Consider the following 16,212-nt stretch of genomic DNA (forward strand, 5'->3'; position numbering starts at 1 on the left):
ATATTGTCAATGAACATGAGTACAACATGGGCTACTATTTGGTTGACGGTATATATCCATGGGCTACATTTGAGCACCATCTCAAACCAGAAAAAGGTTCACTTTGCCCAAAGACAAGAAGCAGCTAGAAAGGATGTGGAGAGGGCATTTGTGTTGGGGAACGTAGCATAAATTCAAAATTTTCCTACGTGTCACCAAAATCTATCTATGGAGTCATCTAGCAACGAGGGAGGAGTGGATCTACATACCCTTGTAGATCGCGCGCGGAAGCATTCAAGAGAACGGGGTTGATGGAGTCGTACTCGTCGTGATCCAAATCACCGATGATCCTAGCACCGAACGGACGGCACCTCCGCGTTCAACACACGTACGGAGCAGCGACGTCTCCTCCTTCTTGATCCAGCAAGGGGGAGGAGAGGTTGATGGAGATCCAGCAGCACGACGGCGTGGTGGTGGAAGTAGCGGGATTCCAACAGGGCTTCGCCAAGCGCTGCGGGAGGAGGGAGATGTGTCATGGGAGGGAGAGGGAGGCGCCAGGGCTTGGGTATGGTTGCCCTCCCTTCCCCCCACTATATATAGGGCCAAGGGAGAGGGGGAGGGCGCAGCTGCCCCTTCCTCCAAGGAAGGGTGCGGCCAAGGGGGGAGGAGTCCATCCTCCCCAAGGCACCACGGAGGTGCCTTCCCCCTTTAGGACTCTCCCCTTCTCTTGTCCCTTTGGCGCATGGGCCTCTAGGGGCTGGTGCCCTTGGCCCATATAGGCCAATGCGCACCCCCTACAGCCCATGTGGCCCCCCGGGGCAGGTGGCCCCACCCGGTGGACCCCCGGGACCCTTCCGGTGGTCCCGGTACAATACCGGTGACCCCGAAACTTGTCCCGATAGCCGAAATAGCACTTCCTATATATAATTCTTTACCTCCGGACCATTCCGGAACTCCTCGTGACATCCAGGATCTTATTCGGGACTCCGAACAACTTTCGGGTTACCGCATACTTATATCTCTATAACCCTAGCGTCACCGAACCTTAAGTGTGTAGACCCTACGGGTTCGGGAGACATGCAGACATGACCGAGATGACTCTCCGGTCAATAAACAACAGTGGGATCTGGATACCCATGTTGGCTCCCACATGTTCCACGATGATCACTTTGGATGAACCACGATGTCAAGGACTTAATCAATCCCGTATACAATTCCCTTTGTCTAGTGGTACGATACTTGCCCGAGATTCGATCGTCGGTATCCCGATACCTTGTTCAATCTCGTTACCGGCAAGTCTCTTTACTCGTTTCGTAACACATCATCCCGTGATCAACTCCTTGATCACATCATGCACATTATGATGATGTCCTACCGAGTGGGCCCAGAGACACCTCTCCGTCACATGGAGTGACAAATCCCAGTCTCGATTCGTGCCAACCCAACAGACACTTTCAGAGATACCCGTAGTGTACCTTTATAGCCACCCAGTTACATTGTGATGTTTGGCACACCCAAAGCACTCCTACGGTATCCGGGAGTTGCACAATCTCATGGTCTAAGGAAATGATACTTGACATTAGAAAAGCTTTAGCGAGCGAACTATACGATCTTTGTGCTAGGCTTAGGATTGGGTCTTGTCCATCACATCATTCTCCTAATGATGTGATCCCGTTATCAATGACATCCAATGTCCATGGTCAGGAAACCGTAACCATCTATTGATCAACGAGCCAGTCAACTAGAGGCTTACTAGGGACATGGTGTTGTCTATGTATCCACACATGTATCTGAGTTTCCTATCAATACAATTATAGTATGGATAATAAACGATTATCATGAACAAGGAAATATAATAATAATCAATTTATTATTGCCTCTAGGGCATATTTCCAACAGTCTCCCACTTGCACTAGAGTCAATAATCTAGTTCACATCGATATGTGATTAACACTCAAGGTCACATCCCCATGTGACTAACACCCAAAGAGTTTACTAGAGTCAATAATCTAGTTCACATTTACCATGTGATTAACACTCGATGAGTTCTGGGTTTGATCATGTTATGCTTGTGAGAGAGGTTATAGTCAACGGGTCTGAACCTTTCAGATCCGTATGTACTTCGCAAATCTCTATGTCATCTCCTAGATGCAGCTACTACGCTACATTTGGAGTTATTCCAAATAACTGTTCTACTATACGAATCCAGTTTACTACTCAGAATAATCTAGATTAGTGTCAAAGTTTGCATCGGCGTAACCCTTTACGACGAACTCTTTTACCACCTCCATAATCGAGAAAATTCCTTAGTCCACTAGTTACTAAGGATAACTTTGACCGCTGTCCTGTGATCCATTCTTGGATCACTCTTGTACCCCTTGACTGACTCATGGTAAGGCACACTTCAGGTGCGGTACACAGCATAGCATACTGTAGAGCCTACGTCTAAAGCATAGGGGACGACCTTCGTCCTTCCTCTTTCTTCTGCCGTGGTCGAGCTTTAAGTCTTAACTTCATACCTTACAACTCAGGCAAGAACTCCTTCTTTGACTGATCCATCTTGAACACCTTCAAGATCATGTCAAGGTATGTGCTCATTTGAAAGTACCATTAAGCGTTTTGATCTATCCTTATAGATCTTGATGTTCAATGTTCAAGTAGCTTAATCCAGGCTTTCCATTGAAAAACACTTTCCAAATAACCCTATATGCTTTCCAGAAATTCTACATCATTTCTGATCCATAATATGTCAACAACATATTCTCATCAGAAATTCTATAGTGCTCCCACTCACTTCTTTGGAAATACAAGTTTCTCATAAACTTTGTATACACCCAAAATCTTTGATCATCTTATCAAAGCATACATTCCAACTCCGAGATGCTTACTCCAGTCCTTAGAAGGATTGCTGGAGCTTTGCATACTTATTAGCATCTTTTAGGATTGACAAAACCTTCCGGTTGTATCACATACAACCTTTCCTCAAGAAAATCGTCGAGGAAACAATGTTTTGACATCCTATCTGCAAGATTTCATAAATAATGCAGTAATCGCTAATATAATTCCAACAGACTCTTAGCATCGCTACGAGTGAGAAAGTCTCATCGTAGTCAACTCCTTGAACTTGTCGGAAAATATCTTAACGACAAGTCGAGCTTTCTTAATGGTGATACTTACCATCATTGTCCGTCTTCCTTTTAAAATCCATATGTACCTAATAGCCTTACGACCATCAAGTAGTTCTCCAAAAGTCTACACTTTGTTTTCATATATGGATCCTCTCTCGGATTATATGGCCTCGAGCCATTTTGGAATCCAGGCCCACCATCGCTTCTCCATAGCTCATAGGTTCATTGTTGTCTAGCAACATGACTTCCAAGACAGGATTACGTACCACTCTTAAGTAGTACGCATCCTTGTCATCCCACGAGGTTTGGTAGTGACTTGATCTGAAGTTTCATGATCACTATCATAAGCTTCCACTTCAATTGGTGTAGGTGCCACAGGAACAACTCCTGTGCCCTGCCACACACTAGTTGAAGAGACGGTTCAATAACCTCATCAAGTCTCCACCATCCTCCCACTCAATTCTTTCGAGAGAAACTTTTCCTCGAGAAAGGACCCGATTCTAGAAACAATCCCTTATTGCTTTCGAATCTGAGACAGGAGGTATACCCAACTGTTTTGGGTGTCCTATGAAGATGCATTTATCCGCTTCGGGTTCAAGCTTATCAGCCTGAAACTTTTTGCATAAGCGTCGCAGCCCCAAACTTTTAAGAAATGACAACTTAGGTTTCTCTAAACCATAGTTCATACGGTGTCATCTCATCGGAATTACGTGGTGCCCTATTTAAAGTGAATGTGGTTGTCTCTAATGCCTAACCCATAAACTATCGTGGTAATTCGATAAGAGACATCATGATATGCATCATATCCAATAGGGTGCAGTTATGATGTTCGGACACACCATCACACTATGGTGTTCGAGGCTGTATTAGTTGTGAAACAATTTCCACAATGTCTTAATTTTATGCCAAACTCGTAATTCAGATATTCATCTCTATGATCATATCATAGATATTTTATCCTCTTGTCACGACGATCTTTTAATCTTCACCCTGAAATTACTTGAACCTTTCAATAATTCAGACTCGTGATTCATCAAGTAAATATACTCAACATCTACTCAAATCATCTGTGAAGTAAGAACATAACGATATCCACTACACGCCTCAGCACTCATTGGGCTGCACACATCAAAATGTATTACTTCCAACAAGTTGCTTTCTAGTTCCATTTTACTGAAAACGAGGCTTTCAGGCATCTTGCCCATGTGGTATGATTTGCATGTCTCAAGTGATTCAAAATCAAGTGAGTCCAAACGGTCCATTTGCATGGAGTTTCTTTATGCATATACACCAATAGACATGGCTCGCATGTCTCAAACTTTTCAAAAACGAGTGAGTCCAAAGATCCATCAACATGGAGCTTCTTCATGCGTTTTATACCGATATGACTTACGTGGCAGTGCCACAAGTAGGTGGTACTATCATTACTATCTTATATCTTTTGGCATGAACATGTGTATCACTACGATCGAGATTCAATGAACCATTCATTTTAGGTGTAAGACCATTGAAGGTTTTATTCAAATAAACAGAGTAACCATTATTCTCCTTAAATGAATAACCGTATTGTGATAGACATAATCCAATCATGTCTATGCTAACCGAAAACACCAATCTCGATGGTAGAGGGAGCGTGCGATGCTTGATCATATCAACATTGGAAACACTTCCAACACATATCGTCAGCTCACCTTTAGCTAGTCTCCGTTTATTCCGTAGCTATTATTTCGAGTTACTAACACTTAGCAACCGAACCGGTATCTAATACCCTCGTGCTACTAGGAGTACTAGTAAAGTACACATCAACACAATGTATATCCAATATACTTCTATCGACCTTGCCAGCCTTCTAATCTACCAAGTATCTAGGGTAATTCTGCTCCAGTGGTTGTTCCCCTTATTACAGAAGCACTTAGTCTCGGGTTTGGGTTCAACTTTGGGTTTCTTCATTAGAGCAGCAGCTGAATTGCCGTTTCATGAAGTATCCCTTCGTGCCCTTGCCCTACTTGAAACTAGTGGTTTCACCAACCATCAACAATTGATGCTCCTTCTTGATTTCTACTTTTGTGGTGTCAAACATCGCGAATATCTCAAGGATCATCATATATGTCCCTGATGTATTATAGTTCATCACGAAGCTCTAGCAGCTTGGTGGCAATGACTTTGGAGAAACATCACTAACTCATCTAGAAGATCAACTCCCACTTGATTCAAATGATTGTTGTACTCAGACAGTCTGAGCACAAGCTCAACAATTGAGCTTTTCTCCCTTAGTTTGCAGGCTAAGAAAATCGTCGGAGGTCTTATACCTCTTGACGTGGGCACAAGCCTGAAATCCCAATTTCATCCCTCGAAACATCTCATATGTTTCGCGACGTTTCAAAACGTCTTCGGTGCCTCAACTCGAAACCGTTTAACTGAACTATCACGTAGTTATCAAAATGTGTATGTCAGATGTTCGCAACATCCACAGACAACATTCGAGGTTTAGCACACTGAGCGGTGCATTAAGGACATAAGCCTTCTATGAAGCAATGAGGACAATCCTCAGTTTACGGACCTAGTCCGCATAATTGCTACTATCAACTTTCAACTAAATTTTCTCTAGGAACATATCTAAACAGTAGAACTGAAGCGCGAGCTACGACATAATTTGCAAAATCCTTTTTGACTATGTTCAGGATAAACAAGTTCATCTTATGAACTCCCACTCAGATAGACATCCCTCTAGTCATCTAAGTGATTACATGATCCGAGTCAACTAGGCCGTGTCTGATCATCACGTGAGACGGACTAGTCATCATCGGTGAACATCTTTATGTTGATCGTATCTATCATACGACTCATGCTCGACCTTTCGGTCTTCTGTGTTCCGAGGCCATGTCCGTACACATGCTAGGCTCGTCAAGTCAACCTAAGTGTTTTGCGTGTGTAAATCTGTCTTACACCCGTTGTATGTGAACATTAGAATCTATCACACCCGATCATCACGTGGTGCTTCGAAACAACGAACTGTCGCAACGGTGCACAGTTAGGGGGAACGCCTTCTTGAAATTATTATGAGGGATCATCTTATTTACTACCGTCGTTCTAAGTAAACAAGATGCAAAAACATGATAAACATCACATGCAATCAAATAATAGTGACATGATATGGCCAATATCATATAGCTCCTTTGATCTCCATCTTGGGGCTCCATGATCATCTTGTCACCGGCATGACACCATGATCTCCATCATCATGATCTCTATCATCGTGTCTTCATGAAGTTGTCTCGTCAACTATTACTTCTACTACTATAGCTAACGGTTAGCAATGAAGTAAAGTAATTACATGACGTTTATGTTGACACGCAGGTCATAAATAAATTAAGACAACTCCTATGGCTCCTGCCGGTTGTCATACTCATCGACATGCAAGTCGTGATTCATATTACAAGAACATGATCAATCTCTTACATCACATATATCATTCATCACATCCTTTTGGCCATATCACATCACATAGCATACCCTGCAAAAACAAGTTAGACGTCCTCTAATTGTTGTTTGCATGTTTTACGTGGCTGCTATGGGTTTCTAGCAAGAACGTTTCTTACCTACGCAAATACCACAACGTGATATGCCAATTTCTATTTACCCTTCATAAGGACCCTTTTCATCGAATCTGATCCGACTAAAGTGGGAGAGACAGACACCCGCTAGCCAACTTATGCAACTAGTGCATGTCAGTCGGTGGAACCAGTCTCACGTAAGAGTACGTGTAAGGTCGGTCCGGGCCGCTTCATCCCATGATGCCGCCGAATCAAGATAAGACTAGTAACGGCAAGCATATTGAACAAAATCAACGCGCACAACTACTTTGTGTTCTACTCGTGCATAGAAACTACGCATAGACCTAGCTCATGATGCCACTGTTGGGGAACGTAGCATAAATTCAAAATTTTCCTACGTGTCACCAAGATCTATCTATGGAGTCAGCTAGCAACGAGGGAGGAGTGGATCTACATACCCTTGTAGATCGCGCGCGGAAGCGTTCAAGAGAACGGGGTTGATGGAGTCGTACTCGTTGTGATCCAAATCACTGATGATCCTAACGCCGAACGGACGGCACCTCCACGTTCAACACACGTACGGAGCAGCGACGTCTCCTCCTTCTTGATCCAGCAAGGGGGAGGACAGGTTGATGGAGATCCAGCAGCACGACGGCGTGGTGGTGGAAATAGCGGGATTCCAACAGGGCTTCGCCAAGCGCTGCGGGAGGAGGGAGATGTGTCATGGGAGGGATAGGGAGGCGCCAGGGCCTGGGTATGGTTGCCCTCCCTTCCCCCCACTATATATAGGGCCAAGGGAGAGGGGGAGGGCGCAGCCTTGCCCCTTCCTCGAAGGAAGGGTGCGGCCAAGGGGGGAGGAGTCCATCCTCCCCAAGGCACCTCGGAGGTGCCTTCCCCCTTTAGGACTCTCCCCTTCTCTTGTCCCTTTGGTGCATGGGCCTTTAGGGGCTGGTGCCCTTGGACCATGTAGGCCAAGGCGCACCCCCTACAGCCCATGTGCCCCCCGGGGTAGGTGGCCCCACCCGGTGGACCCCCGGGACCCTTCCGGTGGTCCCGGTACAATACCGGTGACCCCGAAACTTGTCCCGATAGCCGAAATAGCACTTCCTATATATAATTCTTTACCTCCGGACCATTCTGGAACTCCTTGTGACGTCCGGGATCTCATCCGGGACTCCGAACAACTTTCGGGTTACCGCATACTTATATCTCTATAACCCTAGCGTCACCGAACCTTAAGTGTGTAGACCCTACGGGTTCGGGAGACATGCAGACATGACCGAGATGACTCTCCGGTCAATAACCAACAGCGGGATCTGGATACCCATGTTGGCTCCCACATGTTCCACGATGATCACATCGGATGAACCACGATGTCAAGGACTTAATCAATCCCGTATACAATTCCCTTTGTCTAGCGGTATGATACTTGCCCGAGATTCGATCGTCGGTATCCCGATATCTTGTTCAATCTCGTTACCGGCAAGTCTCTTTACTCGTTTCGTAACACATCATCCCGTGATCAATTCCTTGATCACATCGTGCACATTATGATGATGTCCTACCGAGTGGGCCCAGAGACACCTCTCCGTCACACGGAGTGACAAATCCCAGTCTCGATTCGTGCCAACCCAACAGACACTTTCGGAGATACCCGTAGTGTACCTTTATAGCCACCCAGTTACGTTGTGACGTTTGGCACACCCAAAGCACTCCTACGGTATCCGGGAGTTGCACAATCTCATGGTCTAAGGAAATGATACTTGACATTAGAAAAGCTTTAGCGAACGAACTACACGATCTTTGTGCTAGGCTTAGGATTGGGTCTTGTTCATCACATCATTCTCCTAATGATTTGATCCCGTTATCAACGACATCCAATGTCCATGGTCAGGAAACCGTAACCATCTATTGATCAACGAGCCAGTCAACTAGAGGCTTACTAGGGACATGGTGTTGTCTATGTATCCACACATGTATCTGAGTTTCCTATCAATACAATTATAGCATGGATAATAAACGATTATCATAAACAAGGAAATATAATAATAATCAATTTATTATTGCCTCTAGGGCATATTTCTAACAATTTGGAGTTCTACATGTCTGTTTTGCAATTGTTCGTGGACATACTAACCAATGGGATCTGAAAACCTTATGGGAGGTGTAATTGGTATCTACTTGATATTAATATATTCTCATTCTAAAAAAAGTTGTTTACTTATTTGTATTGCTTTAAGTCAGTTGCTGCTTCACTTTTTTGTGAGAAACCTTCAATATATTCATCTTCAATCATGGGAGTACAACGGACACCAGAATAATAAAAACATACATTTAGATCACGACTTCACTATTAATTTGATTAATTTGAGAATGAGTTAGATCATGTTAGATCATGTTTGGGCTCACCTCCTGGACAATTAATTTGATTAAAGGAAAATTATTATATGGGCCCCAAACATGATCTAACTCATTCTCAAGTCTGGTCTCACCTCATTCTCATTGGAAAGGGCATATCCAATCAGATGTCATCAACAGTAGTATTATGAGCTAGATAGGAAAAAGATAGTACTTGACTTTTTTTTTTGTTTGCTCCTTTAAAGATTTAGATAGAAACAGATAGTAATGTTTAAGTTGTTCATTAAAAGCTTTAGATATAAAAAAGATACTACTAACGTGTAAGTTGTTCCTTCGGAACTTTTGAAAGGAGAGCTCTCTGGATCACAAGTACCAGTGTTGCCAAAATCTTTGTTATGCAATATTCCCTCCGTCGAAAAATACTTTTCATCAAAATGGATGAAAAGAGATGTATCTAGAACTAAAATACATTTAGATACATCCCCTTTCATCCATTTTGATGACAAGTATTTCCGGACGGAGGGAGTACATCTTAGGACATGTCCAAAGATGACTCGCAAATTTTCTCTGGCATCCGTGTTGGATGGTAGTACAACACGTCCGGACCGCGCATCTAGATACATCTCTTTTCATCCATTTTGATGACAAATATTTCTGAACGGAGGGAGTACATCTTAGGACATGTCCAAAGATGACCCGCAAATTTGCTTTGGCATCCGTGTTGGATGGTAGTACAACACGTCCGGACCGCGCATCTAGATACATCTCTTTTCATCCATTTTGATGATAAGTATTTCCGGACGGAGGGAGTCATCTTAGGACATGTCCAAAGATGACCCGCAAATTTGCTCTGGCATCCGTGTTGGATGGTAGTACAACACGTCCGGACCGCGCATCTAGATACATCTCTTTTCATCCATTTTGATGACAAGTATTTCCGGACGTAGGGAGTACATCTTAGGACATGTCCAAAGATGACCCGCAAATTTGCTCTGGCATCCATGTTGGATGGTAGTACAACACGTCCGGACTGCACATCTAGATACATCTCTTTTTATCCATTTTGATGACAAGTATTTCCGGACGAAGGAAGTACATCTTAGGACATGTCCAAATATGACCCGCAAATTTGCTCTGGCATCCGTGTTGGATGGTAGTACAACACGTCCGGTCCGCGCGGTCCGGACGTATGCAGGCGTTTTGTGGGTCCGCGTTGGAGTAGAGACTTTCCACAAATCTCTCCTCCTCTCTTGTGTTTCTCGGGTGACAGGGATGTGGAAATCTATGAACCATTTCAAAATGTTTTTTCGGGTGATCTTAATGTTTTGCTTTTTAAATAAAGAGACATGTAGTTAGTTTGTCTTGGGAGTTATTCGTTGGTTTGATTTATCCATGTTGGTCATTAGTGGATTCATCCTTTTGTCTCAGGGTGTTTTTCAAACATAAGCATCCAATCTTGGTCAGCTTTTACTTCCGGACAGGTTTCAAGAGCATCATCATAACACTGCAGATGTGCAACTTTCTAGTAACCCGGCGGGTACTACTCTACAATTGATTCAACCAAATCTTTATAATTTGTCAAGTCACAATCGATGGCCTTCTCAAAACAAAAACATCTTGTGTCCTTTCGAGCTTTCTTTCGATTTGCGAAACAATATTAACTTTGAGCAAATAACTTGAATTCGGATCCATCGTGTGAATTAAGGACACAACTTTCAACTTTACATTATAGTACCTATGAATGAGTATTGCTAGACAACCTAATCACTAACCGAAACTAAGTGAAGAGATCTCTTCCTCAAATACACAGCTACATACAGTCTATGCATGATAATTGCTACTCTACCACTGACAAAGCATTCAAATAAGATCTCCACTCAAATAACATGAGCGTATGCCTATGCACTGTAGTATCTCAAAAACAAAAGAAAAACAAGTTCATTGCAACAGAACCACCTCAAATTCTGTTCTAATGGTCGACACAACCGAGGAGCCGAGTGGTATTCAATCGAAGATGGAGTGGCATCGCAAGGCACGGAGCAGAAAATGACGATGACACTGTAGTACTCCCTTTCATTCGGGATTACTTGTAGTAGAAATGAATATATCTACGACAAGTAATTCCGAACGGAGGGAATACTAGATAAAAAAGTTGAGCACGGCTTTTCAGCTCAAGGGATGGATAAGTTTGTCTGTTTGGTTGGTACCCGTACACTTCCATCATCAACCAAACTCTATAAGCCTATCACCACCATAGGTTGGAGATGCGGTATCGTACATAGAGGCTCCGTCGTGAATTATTTGAAGCCGACGCCGGAGGGGCCAGCGAAGCCAAAGCAGCCAGCATAAACTAGTGATCGCGTGTTTCGCGACGGAGGAGTTTAATCATCAATCGGTTGGGGCCTACGTACGTAGCAGCCGGCCGTGACGGTGGACCTGGCTGGTACGGCCACACGTCGGATGCAATGCGAATGCCATGCAAATGCAATCCATGGCCGCATTGACTCGCGATACCGCCAAGAAAACGAAGATGGCGATCGTCGGATGCGACAAGGCCGCGTGCGAATCGTGGCCACCTATTATATGCGTGCATGCGCCTCATGACTTTTTTTTTTATAAAGGGTAAATTCTATTGACTCAAAATGAAGCATCAAGAGAATACACAACATAACAAGGACACACCCGACCTCTGCATAGTTAAGATGCACACAGCCAACACCAACGCACATACATAAAAATACGTCAGCGGATAGCATAGCCATATGAGACCAAAGCTCTGCGTAGACGAGAAGAAGCAAAAAAAAAAAAAATCAAATCCGTGATCAGCAAACAACAACGCCGACGACGACCATATCCACACCAACCATCTCATGACACCACATGGACGACGGGTTCTTCAACAACGACGCCTTCGGAAAGTGGTGTTCCGCTAGCTCGCTTTGAAATCTCCTCCGATCCTCGTTGCGAATTTACGCCCTTTTTTTCTGAGGTGTTCCGAATTCGAACTACCACGCAGCTCTCGTAAGATCATCCAATAGTTGGGCTGTCCCTCTCTCGGTGATTTGATCGTGTCGCCACTGACCCAACTGTGAGCAGGTACACTAGTATATATGCAAGCCAATAATGGATTGTCGAGATTGTAATTGAGTGCCCTTCTTCAGATCGAGCACATCGACGCCTGATTGGGTAAAGCGTTTGGACTTTGGAGCAACAAGAGGTTAGCCAGCTGACCAGAGGTTGGGGATCCAAAAGCTAAACAAGAGATATTTAAGATCGGGTGCATATTCGACCCCATCCCATGCTACGCCTCATAGCTCAGTAGAGGAAGGTGTCTGTCAGCAGTGTAAGCAAGTGCATGCAGCTGCAAGCTAAAACAGTTTTATTATGATTACTGGATGTAAGTGCGACGCGCACGGCTAATTGTCTCTCCACTGTTTATGCACGCTCAAGCTGAGAGCATCTATATCAATCAATAGAGACAGACCATGACCCAGAAAGATAACGGTCGTCTCTTTCTGAAAAATAGTTGTTCCTCCCCTTTTGTGCGGGCCATGGTGTTGGTTCCGTGCAAGCAGGGCCCGTCTTGATCTTGATTAAAATCCTCGACCAAATGTCAAGTCATCATGCGTACTCCTGTGTAAAGAAATATAAAAGCGTTTTGATCACTACAGGTGCTACATAAAACCCATCTCGTCTTTACACTGCTTTGTCAATGTTTAAGCTACTAGTCTACCACCTTGCATGCTCCCTCAAGAAAAAGAAAACTAGTCTACTTTGCCCACCGGAATTGGGGGGCTGATCGAGAAGTTCAGAGGCTGGATCAGGATCGTTTCATTAAACACGTGGGTAGGGACATGTAAAGGACTAACAATCATACAATCCTTAATCATTGCGGTGGATCTTCCATCAACGATCAAGCTCATCCATCCCCCGAAGACGTTTGCGCATTATCTATCTCCTCCCATCGGCATCATCGTCACCATCATCCTGACGCATCATGATTTGCAATCTTTTTAGTACTCCCTCTGTTCACTTTTATAAGACCTTGAAGACATTTCAGACAATATACAAAACAACGCATTTTGAATTGTCTGAGATGACTTCCAAAAGTGAACGGAGGGAGTAGCAGAAACACAGGATTTGGTGGATTATTGATCCTGCACCGTCAGCAGAGGATCCGTTCGGCTGCCAGGAGGGAGATAATTAGGATCACAATGGACAAACACCCACCTCCTTTTATATTAATTCAATTCAACAAGGGCATGTTTGGTTGATCGAGTGTTCGAGATGCAATGACCAAAGAGCTTCAGCTCTGGTACTAGTACGTGGTTGCTCAGTTTTGCTGGTAAACAGTGTTGGCCGGCCACACTGCACTGCCTCCTGCTGAACTGGCCAACAACACCTTTGTACCATCCAGATCCTGATTCTTCTCATAATACTCGGATTTGATTTGATTTACCTGCCATATATATGTCCCCCGTCTCCACATGGCAAGGACGTGTAGGTGTATGTTACACATCTCAGTTAATCAGTTACACATGTGCAGTCCGTTAGCTCATGCAGCCTCTCCACTGATCAGTGAACATGGGCTAGGCGATGGGAAAGATAATGGTCGTCTCTTTCCGAAAACTGGCTATTCCTCCCCTTTTGGAGTTCCTTTTCTGAAAGATAATGGAGTTCCTTTCGTGCAAGCAGGGCCCGTCTTGACCTTGATTAAAAGCCTCGAGCAAGCGTCAAGTCATCATTCGTGCTACGTAAAACCCATATCTTTTTACACTGCTTTGTCAATGTTTAAGCTAAGCTACTAGTAACTCTACTTTGCATGCTCCATTAAGTAAGGAAAAAAAAACACAGTCTACTTTGCCCACCGGAAATGGGGGCTGATCGTTAATAATGTTAAAAGTCTGGATCAGGATTGTTTCATTGAACACATGGGGACATATAAAGGGCTAATCATACAACCATTGCAGTACTTAATCATTGCGGTTCAACTCCCATCAACGATCCGGCTCATCCATCGGCCTATCCTCAGGCCGTCTCGCCTATCATCATCATCATCATCATCATCATCATCCTCCTGACGCATTATGGATTGCAATCCCCCTAATTTTAACAGACACTACTACCTCTGTTTCAGTTTACAAGTCCTATGCGTATACCTAGGTTGCCAATTTTACCACGCTAATATAAATTATATAACATGAAAATTATACCGTTTAAAAATAGAGCATCTGAAATTTATATTGGTATACTTTTTGTAATATATAACTTGTATTAGGTTGGTCAAATTGACGACCTAGGGGTACGCGCACGCCCTATAAATTGAGAGGAAGGTAGTAACAGGGATCTGGTGAATTATTGATCCTACACCGTCAGCACAGGATCCGTTCGGCTGCCAAGAGGGATATACTAATTGGGAGCACAAGGGACAAACACCCGCCTCCTTTTATTAATTCAATCCAAACATGTGCATCTTGGTTTCTTTTTTAAAACAAACATCAGCTTTATTGATTAGAGATAATTGTTACATCGTCAATCTGTATACGTACAATGTCTCTCATAGGCTCCTCAAACCAGTTCTTCGTGGCTGAAAATTTCGCTAGCCTAGCAAGTTCATGAGCTACCTTTTTGCTTCCCTATTACAATGTTCAAACGTAACAAAAGGAAAATCATAAGCTATAAAATAACAATCATCAAACATTGCTGCCGCCGGTCCCGTCGAATGTCCTCTATTCTTCATTATTTCAATCACCTTCATATATTGTCAGAGTTAATAACAAGATGATTGCACACCGCCTTTTATGCTAGGAATAGGCCAAACCTTAGAACCAACGTCTGTTGTTAATACATGGGCACACCAATCAATCCTTCAATTTCCTCCAGTTTTATTAATTCAATCCAACATGGGCATGTTGGTCGATCGAGTGTTTGAGATGCGGTGACCAAGAGTTTCAGCTGATCTGGTCCGTGGTTGCTGCTGCTGGTAATTATAAGCAGTGTTGGGCACATGGCACTGCCAAAACAACACCTTTGTACCACCCCGATCCAAATTGAAGGTGTACAATCTGGGCTTTGTCTAAAATACTACTCCCCCGTCTCATAATATAAGAGTATTTTTGCCATCAAGCTTTGCAAGCGCACACGAGAGCACGACCATCATAAGCACCGCACACGGCACCACGTGAAACGCTCGCTAGTCCACAGCGGGGCCACACTAAATTATAGTATGATCCCGGCAAGGTTGGCGGCTCAGCATATTCGATATATTCGGATTGCGACGCGCATGGGTAATTGTCTGTCCAGTGTTTATTCACGCTCAACACGATGAGAAAGATGATGGTCGTCTCTTTCTGAAAACTGGTTATTCTTCACCTTTTGGGCCCGGTCTTGACGTGCATGGTTGCGTTGTGCACATTTCATTATTCTTGACAAATTGAGGTAGGCCTTCTGCTGACACTTCATATGAACAGCACGACCTTTGATTGGAGCCTCGAGCAAGTGTGAAGTCATCACTCATTCGTACGCAAAACTCATCTCTCTTGTTACACTGCTTTGTCAATGTTTAAGCTACATGTTAGCTAATCTACTTTGCTCCTCAAAAATGAAAATTAGTCTACTTTGCTCCCCGGAGTCGGGGGGCTGATAGTTAAAAAGGCCGGATCAGGATTGTTTCATTAGAAACACGTGGGGGGGGGGGGGGGGGGCATAACAAAGGACACATCATACAGCTACTGCAGTGCTTAATCATCCCGTTTGATCTCCCATCAACAATCAATCAAGCTTACTTTTTCGAAAGAAAAAAAACGGTGTTGCTAAATCTCAATCGATCGAGACTTAACCAAGTCTCAGTCGATGCTATATTCGTGAGATCTTATATTGAGACCCGTGCAAATTTTATTGTTTAGTTTTTTTCTTACATGTTATATCACTTGACTGAGACGAGTCGACTAAGACCTAACCACACTAAAAAAAAAATCAAGCCCTCCAGAAAAACGTTTGGGCAACAGTGTGTAAGTGCAAAAAAAAACTATTCCCATTGGTATCATCATCCTGACGCATTATGAATCGCAATCATTTTAGCAAACAGGGATTTTGGTGAATTATTGCTAGTACTACACTGTCAGCACAGGAGCACAAGAGAGAAGAAACAGCACACACACACACCTCCTTTTAAATTCATTGATGGGCACGTT

This window comes from Triticum aestivum, chromosome 4A (genome assembly GCF_018294505.1).
Source record: "Triticum aestivum cultivar Chinese Spring chromosome 4A, IWGSC CS RefSeq v2.1, whole genome shotgun sequence".
In the NCBI taxonomy this organism is placed as follows: Eukaryota; Viridiplantae; Streptophyta; class Magnoliopsida; order Poales; family Poaceae; genus Triticum; species Triticum aestivum.